Raw genomic sequence first — 11,925 nt, 5'->3', positions numbered from 1 at the left:
TACCCTAACCTAACATATCACTCCTCTTTAACACAACCAACCACCCACATCACCACCCATACCCTAATCCATCACCTTTTCCTAAAACACTCCACCAACCCATATCACAACCCACACCTCCCCTCATCATCTCTTACAAAATCATTCTTACAAAACCAATCCCATACTCCTCTTTAATCAAACAATCACCATCATCAATCAACCAATCTCATCACCTCACTCTCCCATCACTTTTACCACATGTCATCATCCACTCAATTCTTCCAAAAACTCAAATACCTAACCCCTTACACAACCCATTCTCCTAAATCTAAACATCTTACCTCATCAACCAATCTAACACTCAACCAAACACCTAACACCTTACACCCTCATTCTCTCCATCTCTCATCACTCATCTCATCTCACCAAACACTCCACCCAAATGATTTAGATAAGATCCAAACCATTTGGATTAAAATACAATCCATTTCCCTCATTACACAACTACCCTCACTTCCACTCTAAATTTATTATCCTTCACCTCTAACACCCATGTCATTCTCTACTCTCCCAACAATTCACCCCATAATACTCCTAAAGTATTCTCCCAACACCTATAAATACCCCCCATCCTCTTTAAAAAATGGTTACCAAGTCTCATTAAAAAAATTTAAATTCTCTAATCATCTCCTCTCTATTCTCACATCAATCTTCTAAAAAGAAAAATATTCTCTCACATTTACCAAGGACCTTAGAAGACATTGAAGAAGAAGAAGAAAAGTAAGAAAAGAAAAGGTGAAGCATCAAGGTGGGTTCAAAGTACACCCCCCCTCCTTCTCTACCCTCTACATCTCCCTCTTCTATTATCCCCCTCCTTCTTTTTAATTTTATTTTAGAAAAACTTAGGATGTAATACTACCCCTCCCTTATCTCCGATAGATCGGACTTCGGTCCGATCGAAAGTATAAAGGTTGTAATCACTTTCAAAATAAAATCGATTTTAATCCTTAATTTGTTTTGAGGTAATAGGTATGTGGTTCTTTCTCAACTCATGAGAATGGACCCTTAACTTTAGCCAATATTTTTTCAAATCACATGTAATCCTCAAAGCAAAGGTTTATAAGGATCATTTTCCTCAATGGAATTATCCTATAATCAAGCCAAAAGCAAATCCCTACTTAGGGTACAACTTATTGACACGTGGCATTTCACTTTTATTTTGCATTTTCAATTAAAAATGATCGAGTTGAGTTGAGGTTACCACCACATGATGGGGAGAAAAGGGTGTCTAACACCTTCCCTTTTCTCCAATCGAGCCGCTTACCCCGATCTCGAGGTTGATCGGTACTTTATCCATTGAGAGTCACTACGTCTCAAAAATATCACTTTTTCCAAAAAATGTACATCGGGTGACCATTCACACCCACTTATAATATGAATGGTGGCGACTCCAAACCTTAGTAGATGTGGCCATCGTAATCGTGAAGCCACGTATCTATAATGAGTATAGCAATATCCGAGTATTTTACTCTAAGTCCCTATTTCAAAAATTTTCTCAAAATATCTCCATTTGATTTCTTCGAGATATGAGTTAAAAAATCAGGGTATTACAGAGGTTCAACACAAGTCTTAGGTGAGTGAATTTAGCGAGAGAAGATGAACTTGAGGTTGAAAACCCTTTTGGAATATGTATACAATAAATACATGTACAATGTACCTAAGTAAGAAGAATTTGTGGCACACATATCGATTAATGGTGATACATTGCCCCAAATACATCTCCACCACCATGTAAATCCCCATAATCCCATTGCTTTTGGCATCTCACAAATCTTGCAAAAAAATCTCACACATTTTGTACATCTCTCAAATTTTCTTTCCATTCTTTTGTGAGACTTGTTTTCTTCATCATTTTACTTGGGCTTCTTATAAAGGTGAAGTACAAATTTTTGCTCAATAGTGCAAACTTTTAAAAGAACGGGATCGAGTCTAGGCTAAGTTAAAATGTAGAGATAGTATTGTCGTGTTCCTTTGCACAAATGAGAGATTCCAACTATCTTCAAGAAGCATTTACACACCTCTTAACCAAATTTATTTGAGAAGAGATTATTATTCTTTATTTGTTTTTAACAATAAAAATCAGGTTCTGAGTTTGATTTCCAACATTCCCACATTACAATGTTTACAAGAAAATTTTTTAGGTAGAAGACTAGGTAATTGATATTTTTTTGTTAAGTACATTGAACACAATTGATGAAGGATGCCTCGATTTTTTACTCCAAGTGGAAGTGGATGACCAAATATAAACAAATGTTTTTGACTGCGGAGTTGTGTGATCAGTAGTGATGAAAGTTTACAATCGACATTTACATGGGCCCTTGAAAATGAGATGATTGGTGTCTTTGTCCTGATTAGTAAAAGCATTTGAATCAAAGGTAAATGAACAACAACTATCTTTTGCTAATCTGTGCACATACAACAGGTTATGGGATATGTAGGTTCATGTGATAAAGAATTATAGGTTTGTGCACCATCACGGCTACCTCGTTGGGTCTGAAAGCCACAGTTGCGACCACCACCTTTGTTAAATCTTTGATTTTTATTACGAGATGTATTAGTACCACCATAATAGTTCTACGTATTGAGTTTGACGACAAACCACCACAATTAGATGTAAATGTTATGCTTACATCAATGGTTGGAGGTGCTGGATTATCATGTGTAACATTTATTTCCTCATATCCAAGCAAGTAATGAAGCTCTAGGAGTTTTATTGGATGGCCGAATTCTAATTGTAATTTTGAAAGATACATACTCTATTGGTAATCTAAGTAATATAAAAAATATCAGATCTTTTTTTTTGAATTGGAGACCCAACTGCAACTAATTTGTTTGTGTATTTTTGCAATTCATCAATTTATTTCCCCATGGTCAAGTCTCCTTTCTTGAGATTATACAAATTACTCTTGAGTTCATGAATGTGAGTTCAAGCAATTGTTTTGCTCTTAGAGCATTTCGAATTTGCAATTTTTACACCTCAAAATCTGATTTAACTATGATTAATGAGTGAATATTAGAGATGAAAAATGCCAAACTTGTGGGCATTGTGTTGAAGAAGATGAGCTTGCATCCATTGTAGTCGATCACCGAAGAAAGTAAATCCACAATCTCTTTGGATCAAAAATTTCTTGTCAGTGCTCTTGAAGCTCTGATATCATGATGACAATAATGAAGATTATTTGATAATGATTCTCGGTATCGAAAAATAACATACTGTAGCACGCTTTTCCACAAAGACAGAATACCATGCACTAGCCCATATCACAGTTGAAATAACTTGGCTCAAAATGTTTCTAAATGATTTACATGTTTTTATACCCACCAACACCTCCTCTTGTTATGTGACAATGTTTCTACAATCCCATTATCTTCAAATCCGGTTTTTCATGCTCCACCAAACATATCAAAGTGGATAACATTTCATGAAAGAGAAAGTTATCAACAAGGAGCCTCAACTATTAATAAAGTAGCCGATATTTTTACTAAATCTCTATCTGTTGCGCGGTTCAAATACTTACAATCCAAGCTTATGGTTATTGAGTTGTTCATTAACTTGCGAGGGCCAAAACGCTAATCAAGATGGCAAGTCATTTAATTATGTTTAGAGAGTTATTACATCTTAACTAAGTTTGTTAGCTATTATAACAGTTGTAACAATGATAATTGAATTTTGTTGATGTTTTGTAACTCTATATAATGGAATCAGTGTCACTATTTTTTTATCAATGAGAATCATTCTCAAATAATCTTCATTATTATTAAAAGCTTATGTGATCAACTTCTCTTATTGGCATAATAGTAATATTATCAATGGTTTGACAGATTAATAGAAAACTATTTTGGCTTTGCCCCTTGATGTGTATGAGTTTGTTGAGGAAGGACAAGAACCTTCCCAACTATATGTAGAGCAAAGAGACAATCAACTAAATAAGAAAAATGCAATTATCATGTCAAACCACAATATAATCACACAAATAAGTCTATGAGACAATTATCAAACACATAGAGAGCAAACTATACAACACCAAGGATTTACGTGGAAATCCCTCCCAATGTGAAAGGGAAAGCTACAGGTCAACTCTGTACATATGCCACTATTCAAAAGAAAGTTATACAATGGTTTTCTTCTCAAATTAAAGCTTTTGGTATTTATAAAATTAAAGAAATACAAAGGTCTTCTCTTTCTAGTTTCAACAACGAACACATTCCATTCTCCCCTCTTCTTTTTCCCTTTTCTTGAGAGCCCTAAAACAGAAAACATATTTAAACTCTAGAGAACCCCACTCACTCTATTCACACAGGTGGGCTTAATTCGATTTGGGCCTCAATCATGGGCTTGAACCAACCCATGAAACACAACAAAGTTCTCTTAGGTGAAGGGGGTAGAGTTAAAAATAGAGAAATGATTTTCACCTATTTTTTTTCGATGACTAGGATATTTAGGATAGTATTAAGAATATAGTGATTTGATCTAGATCTCATATGTGGAGTAAGCACAATGTCAACCCATTGATTTGATCTATTTTTTTTCGTGATCTTTATTTTATTTATTGCATCGTTTTTATTTACTCAACCCTAAAGCAATGGGTTGTGCCTAATAAAATCCAAGTCAAACCTTTATTAAAATGATCGATACATCATTGATATCAAAATGCGTTTAAGCTGCGATTGAATCATCTATTGGACTTCAGTTATGATGTGTATGTCTCCTCCAAGTAGTGATGTTCACACAAGGTGGCAACCCAATCCAACTCGATTGTCCCCCAACGTGAATGGTATTATTGCATGTGAACCCAGACCAATTAACATTCACTGCTGACTATGAGTTTTGAGCTCAAGAAATGTCTAGAAAAAAAATAATGCATAAAAAATAAGAAAAGAAGGGAATAATAAGAATAATAACGAGAGTTTTTTTAAGATCAACAACCCATTCCTACTAATTTGGTTAATGCTACTATTCAGGGCTTTTTAAATAGGACTCCACTAGCCAGGGTAACCACATAAGGAATGTCAAAATTGCTATTAGGGATTGGAACAAGGAAAAGTTTGGTAAAATCGATTCTAGGAAGATGAAAGCTGAAGAACGTGGTAGATGTAAAAACTTGCACTACCTTGAGATCTATGACGATGGCTTTCGATCTCCTCTCCTTGTACCCTTGAGTGTGCCTGCAACAACACCTCTCCAACGCCCAAGTTAGAATCTTGGTACAAAAAATAGTATAAAATTTAGAGGGGGGAGAACTCGTACCATTTTTTGCCTTGCACCTACGTATTTATAGGGGATACCTTCATTGATTCTTCCTAAATTTTCTTCTTGATTTCTGTTTGGGCGATTCCATTCAGTTAGGGGCTTTCCTTGATTCTTGTGAATACAATTAAACTCCTTATTTTAAGGGATTTGAAACTCCCAAACTTCAATTACAGACCCTTGGAGCTCAATCGAAGGCAAAGACCGGCCTTTTTACCTTCTCTGGTTATTCGGACGCTCGGCTAAGTTGTCTCATAATTCAAACGTTCGGCTAAGTTTTTTCGAGATTGCCACATGTCACGTTTTCGAAAAATACCCTCCACAGAACGTCTTCATGAGATTCAAAAGAAAATTCAAGTCGATCCATTGGATTCTCATTTGGTGACACAAGAAAAAGGTTAACATAGAGGGACCCCTTACGTCATAAAAAATAATTGTATTTAATGGTTGACTGAGGGTGATAGGATCTCAAAGTTCTTCTATTTGGTTGTGGATTCAAATTGAATTTCAGAGGTGATGGATGATGATGGGGTGGTTCTACCAAATTAAAAGCCAATTGCAAAAAATTGATGTGAAATATTTTTGTTTTGAGTATTTTCAGTTAATTTCATCTCTCCAATCTCCATGTATTTCCGCTCCTTTTGTATCCATGTTCTCAACTTATTGACGCACTTTGGAAGTGCTACTGACTTGAGGGCATTTTTGAATTAGAGGCTCTCAAGTACCTGTGCCCACTCTGCTCTCTGGTCACTAAGGTCTTGCATCGTGTCTCCATTCCATTATTATTAGCCAAAATTAGTCGACATATTTTGGATAACATCTTGCTTGCTCATGAATTAGTTAGGAAATTTCTTCTAAAAAGATGACTTCAATCCTTTTGTACGAAAATAGATTTGAGGAAAGAGTATGATAGAGTAAGATGTGATTTTATTGAGTCTCTCTTGTTTTAGATCAGAGGTGATAATGTTTTGGTAAAAAGGGTTGGGGAATGTATTTCTACGCCCAAGTTTTATGTTATCATAACTGGGTCCAATCATTTTTTTGTGAAGTAGTTGTGGGCTTAGGCAAAGGGATCCTCTTTCTCCTTATTTATTTACTTTGTCTATGGAAACTTTCTTATGCCTTCTTGAGGAGCAACTTCAGAAAGGAGATATTGTAGCCCCTTGTTGTGTTGGTCTTCCTGTGGTGTCTCATTATCTAATTTTTGCGGATGATGTGTTACTCTTTTCCAAGAATAATAGATTCTCGACATTAAAATTTTGAGAGTTTCTAGATCAGTTGGCGCTATTTTTAGGTATTTTTTTATGGATGCCTAGATCAACCTTATACCACTATCGGGCCTAAGTTGATTTTCAAGTGTTGATGGGAAAATTTTGGAATCTTTCACTAGATCCTAATTGAAAGAATGGGTAGAGATGAGAGTATATATATTTCGTAATTTGATTTAGCTATTTTTCGTTCGTGCTTCAACTATACATAGATATATAAAATGTGGATTGTTAGGCCTTAGTTCGGGTCGGATTTGTTGAGTTCTACGGGCTTAAGATCAACACCCTAACCCAGCCTTTTTCTTTTTGTTGAACTGGACAGGTTAGTGGGCCATAGGCCCAAGATTAACCGAAGGCCTGGCTTACACAATAATAATAAGTTGGATAATTCATGGATTCTCAAAAGAAAAATGATAAACTGATTTCCTACAAGACTGTGCTGACGTGGCAGTGTGTATAGAATCATAGATTCTTTTCCTCGAGATACTAATGCTAGCTTTAGTAAGTAAGATTTCACCCTTATTAAGGGTCCTTGGGCTTATCTCTTGGAATACAAAAACATGATCGGATGCATCAGGATTGTAGAGGACGAAATTCTATAAATTATGAATAAAAATAAATTAAGTTATTTTCCACCATAAAATTTCATTTTTAAGTTTGGGAGTTATGTGAAAGCTTGGTAATCGTCCATTTTAAAAATTTTGGATCTATTAAAAAAATAAAATTAATTGGGATCTAAGCTTTTTATGAAACTTAGAGGGCTGTGGTGTTGGATTTCTGATGTGGTAATCCATTTGGGAAAAATAACCCTTGGTAAGGCTCACAATCTTACTATGTCAAGTAAAAGAAAAGGGTTTTACTTACGTGCATACCTCCATGTCTGCACTGTAGTGGTGTTGGAAGTCAGTGTAGACTGCACTACGGCTCCTTAAAATGATGACATGCTGTTTTGACCGTGGTCCTCTATATGAGACGAGTAAAATGACCAAAATACACTTGACTCAATTTAAAAGGTCCCCCCACCTCCTTCCAAACCCCCATACAAAAAAAAAAAAAAAAAAAAAGCCCATTTGATAATTCCTCAAGATTGCCACTTGTTATCCATATAGAAAATTATCTTCTCATCTAGAGTTGTAAGAAACATTAAATAATTTCTGACCTATTAAGATGATTTTTCCAAATAAGTATGAATTGAAGATGATTGGACTTTTGGGGGTAAAATTCAAATATTTTCAAATAAATCAATCCTCTAAAGATTGAATTGAGTATATTAGTTTATACATAAGGTGAAAATCAAATGTTTTGGGCCAGAGATTGAAAGGGCTGGTCCAAATTTTTTTTTTTTTTTTTTTTTGTGGGTTGAATTCCAAATGTTTTATTACTCAAACGGTAGACCATGGTCAATGGACATGTCTTAAGTTTGAAAGCTCACGGTATATGGAATATGTTCATCAAAAAAAAGGTCGGATAGGTCAAAATTATTATAATATTACTATTACTGATAATTATTATTATTATTACTATTGATGATTTAATTAGGGTTTATCCCTTTGATTGAAAATCAACGTTGCTTTTTTTGTTGATGATTTACTGTTTTTTTTTAATTTAATTTTGATTTAATAATTTAAGTTTTTGAAGGATGTTTCAGAAAAAAGACACCAAAATTTAACCGTTAAATTATCGATAAAAAGCATTGTTGACTTTTTTTTATTCAGGAAGGGTATACCTATCATCACTCAATTTCGCAGATGTATATTACAAAATTACAATAATAATAATAATAATAAGAATAATAAGAATAAAAAGAAGAAGAAGAAGAAGTTTGATTTACCTACACCCCCACAATTTGGTGAATCTTTGACATACCCCCCATGTTTTCAAATTGATGACATGTCCCTTCGAACTCAATCTTCTCTTATAGACTAACTAAAAATGACTTAAATGCCCTCATCTTCATCATACCATTGATTTTGCCCACTCCAAAATTAATCACATTCAATCAAACTCTTCAACATCTATGTTAAATTAATTTTAATATATTGAATCTTATCTTTAATAATTATTTTCTGACATTAATCCTTTGTAGAAAAGCTTAGATTTTCTACCTAAAATCCATTGCTTTTACTTCTCCAAAAATTATTTCTTACCTTAGGATTTTAAGATTGAGGTAGATAGAATTGAAAACAATGGTCAAGTATTTTATCCAAAAGGTTGAAGATAACTATTTTGATAAAAAAGAATATATATAGGGAAGAAATTGGAAGTCCTAAAGAAGGTCGAACATTTTTCAAAATAAGGGTTAGAAGCTTCGGAATGCACTGATTTTTTGTGAGGAGCTTCCAACTTTTCTGTATTGCAAGCTTTTGACTTGAATTTTTTTTCGTTCAAAAAGTAAGCAAGCGTGTTGGAACCGAGTAGACAAGCAAGAATGGGGATTCAAGCTATCTATCATTCTTTAATCAAGCGGGAAAACCTATAGGTAAGCCAACTAGTGGAGAGAACATGATCTCTATGGTGAAGGGATCGTCTTCACCAAAAATCAACTCATTTTGAAATTTCTAATATTAGTTTACAAGTTAAAAAATCGTTAACCTTTCTAATTTTATAAATCACTTTTGATGGAGTTAGAAGTTTTAGAATGAACTAAGGGTATGTTTGATTGCACATGGAAAATAGGATGGAAAATCAATTTTCATGGAAAATGACATTTTTCAAGTGTTTGATTGCACATGGAAACGAAAATTCATTTTCCACCCCATTCAAAAAGTCCACTAAATCATGAATTTTACTTTCCCACCCATATAGGTGGGAAAATGAAATCCACCCATATTTTTCATCCTCAATTTTTTCCTACAACCACCACCATCACCATTACACTAATCTCGTCGTCGTCGTCTTCGCCGCCGCCACCGTTGCCTTCGTCATCGTTGCCGTTGCCGTCACCTTCGCCGTTTTCGCCACCGTCGCCATCTTTATCGTCACATCCTCCCCCCTCTCTCTTCCTCGTCATCTTCTTCTTCCTCTCCCCCTCCTCTCATCTTCTTCCTCATTCTCCTCTTCTTCTTTTTTCTCATATTTTTCCATGATTTTATCCAAGTGAAATCAAACAATGGAATTTGATTTTCCAACCCTACCTATTTTTCACAATTAATTTTTTATGGATTTCAAATTCCATGAAAAGTGACTTTCCATGCAATCAAACATACCCTAATTTCTTATGAGAATGATCTCCATAAAGATCATCCTCATCCTCACAAAAATTAGCCCATTTCAAAATTTTTAATCCATCCATTGAAAAAATGTTTACTGTCCTTAATAGAAAAAAGACTCAGGTTAAAGGGTATGTCATGATTTTGAAAACATGGGCATATCCCCAATATTCATCCAAATATAGAGGGTATGTGTCAATCACCCTAATAATAAAGTTAATTAATAATTATAATAATAAAAGTATTATTATTAATTATTTATTATTATTCAGTAAAATCTATAAATATATTTTTTGTGTTCTGGACGTCTTGTCGTCTCCAGGTCATGTGCCGATTTGCTCTACATCTTTTTCTTATTTTGGTTGGAAAATGCAGAAGATCAGATCAACAACTTTTTCTTTTTTAGTATGGTTGACACACCCTAGTCATTGCTTCTTCTCTCTGACTTATATTTGTTTCCGTAACAAAACCCTACAAATGCCAGTAAAGTAAGAGAATATTATTATTATCGATACACACAAGAACAAAGAGAAATAAATAGAAGAAATTAAGCCATCTCTTCAAGACTTCAATCCTTTCTCTCTCTACATAGATCTATCTCACTCTCTATAGGAAGCTCTCTCTCTCTCTAGGGTCTATATTTCTTTGATTCAAACCTTTTTGTATTTCACGCTAAAGCCTCCCTCAACCCTAAGGATTGGACGTATGCTGAAATTCAGTCGTATCATGCATTGCGTTGGGAAATGGTTCGTTTTCTAACACGTAAGCAAATTGATCCTTCCACCTTTTCCAACCTCAAAATAAATGAACTCAATAAAAATAAAGAGGCTAAATTTTTCTAACACCATCTCAGTTCATACGTAAATCATCACAAAATTAGCACACACCTGAGGTGGTGTTAGAAAAAGTTGGTGTGACAATAAAAATTCTCCAAAAATAAATATTTTAATCTATTAAAATATTTTTATTAGAATTATAATAAAGATTAAATTTGAATAATTTTAATCTATTTAACCTCTTCTTCAACAATCATCTTCTAATATTCATCCTTTCTAGAAAATCTTAGATTTTTATATTAAAATATTTAAAAATATAAAAATACTCCTTAAAAAAATCTTAATCACTCTTTCATTTCCTTTGTATTTGAGGAAAAATATTATTTTAACTTTCCGCACTATTAATTCAATTCCTTGGTATTTTTAGCATATTAGTTAGATTTGTATCATTTGATATTATAGCCACACCGCATGCCTCGAGTTCAAACGTTAGGAGGAGTAATTTGGAAATAAGGCTACCTTGAACCCCCTTCTCCAGACAAAAAAATATTAGAGTGAAACTGCTACAAAGTGGCATTGAGAGCATTTTATGGAAGTGGTGACTTGAGAAAAAAATTGCCTAGCCCAAAAGAAATAACATAATGAAAGTTGCCACAAAGTGTGTGGTTTCGTGCATCGATTGCAAAGTGTAGTGGTTTGTTATAACATCAAAGAGATATGAGCATAACTTTTTTACATCATTAACTCTAGTTATTGTTTGGTGCATTGGTTGGATTTGTTTCATGTCCTAGGGTCTTGATTACACCTTATACTTAAAGAGAAATCAACCCAAGAATAATTAAAAATAATAATAAAGCAAGATTCAAACACACACAACACGGAATTTTACGAGGTTCCCTTAAGATTGATGTATTTTCATAGATTACACCGACTCTATAATGAAGAAAAATTTGTAATTACATATTATATCATTTCATCAAAAATTGAAATACATATCCCAGGAAAAACCTAATTAGGGAATTACGCAATACTAGTAAAATTATGAAAATACCCTTGAAACAAATTCTTGTGCTTTAGGAAAGATTTTTTTAGCAATGGATAAGTCAGAGATAGTAAGGATCAGGTGAATAAAAAAATACTCACCAAAACTGTTATTTGTTTTTTTTTTTTTTTCCCTCTGTGCTCAGTATTAAGTCTCTTGAAGTGGGAGCACACACGTGTGCACACACACAATTGTGAAAACAATTTTTAGTAAACCACTTTTGATGGGGTTAGACGTTTCGGAATGAGCTAATTTTTGGTGAAGATGATCTCTATGGTAAGGAGATCATCCTCACCAAAAATCAGTTCATTCTGAAACTTTTAACCCGACTTTACAAATT

The sequence above is a fragment of the Akebia trifoliata genome, chromosome 13, assembly GCF_017979445.1.
Source record: "Akebia trifoliata isolate Shusen 1 chromosome 13, ASM1797944v1, whole genome shotgun sequence".
Lineage (NCBI taxonomy): Eukaryota > Viridiplantae > Streptophyta > Magnoliopsida > Ranunculales > Lardizabalaceae > Akebia > Akebia trifoliata.
The sequence above is the reverse complement of the archived record's forward strand: the minus strand, read 5'-3'. Positions refer to the sequence as shown.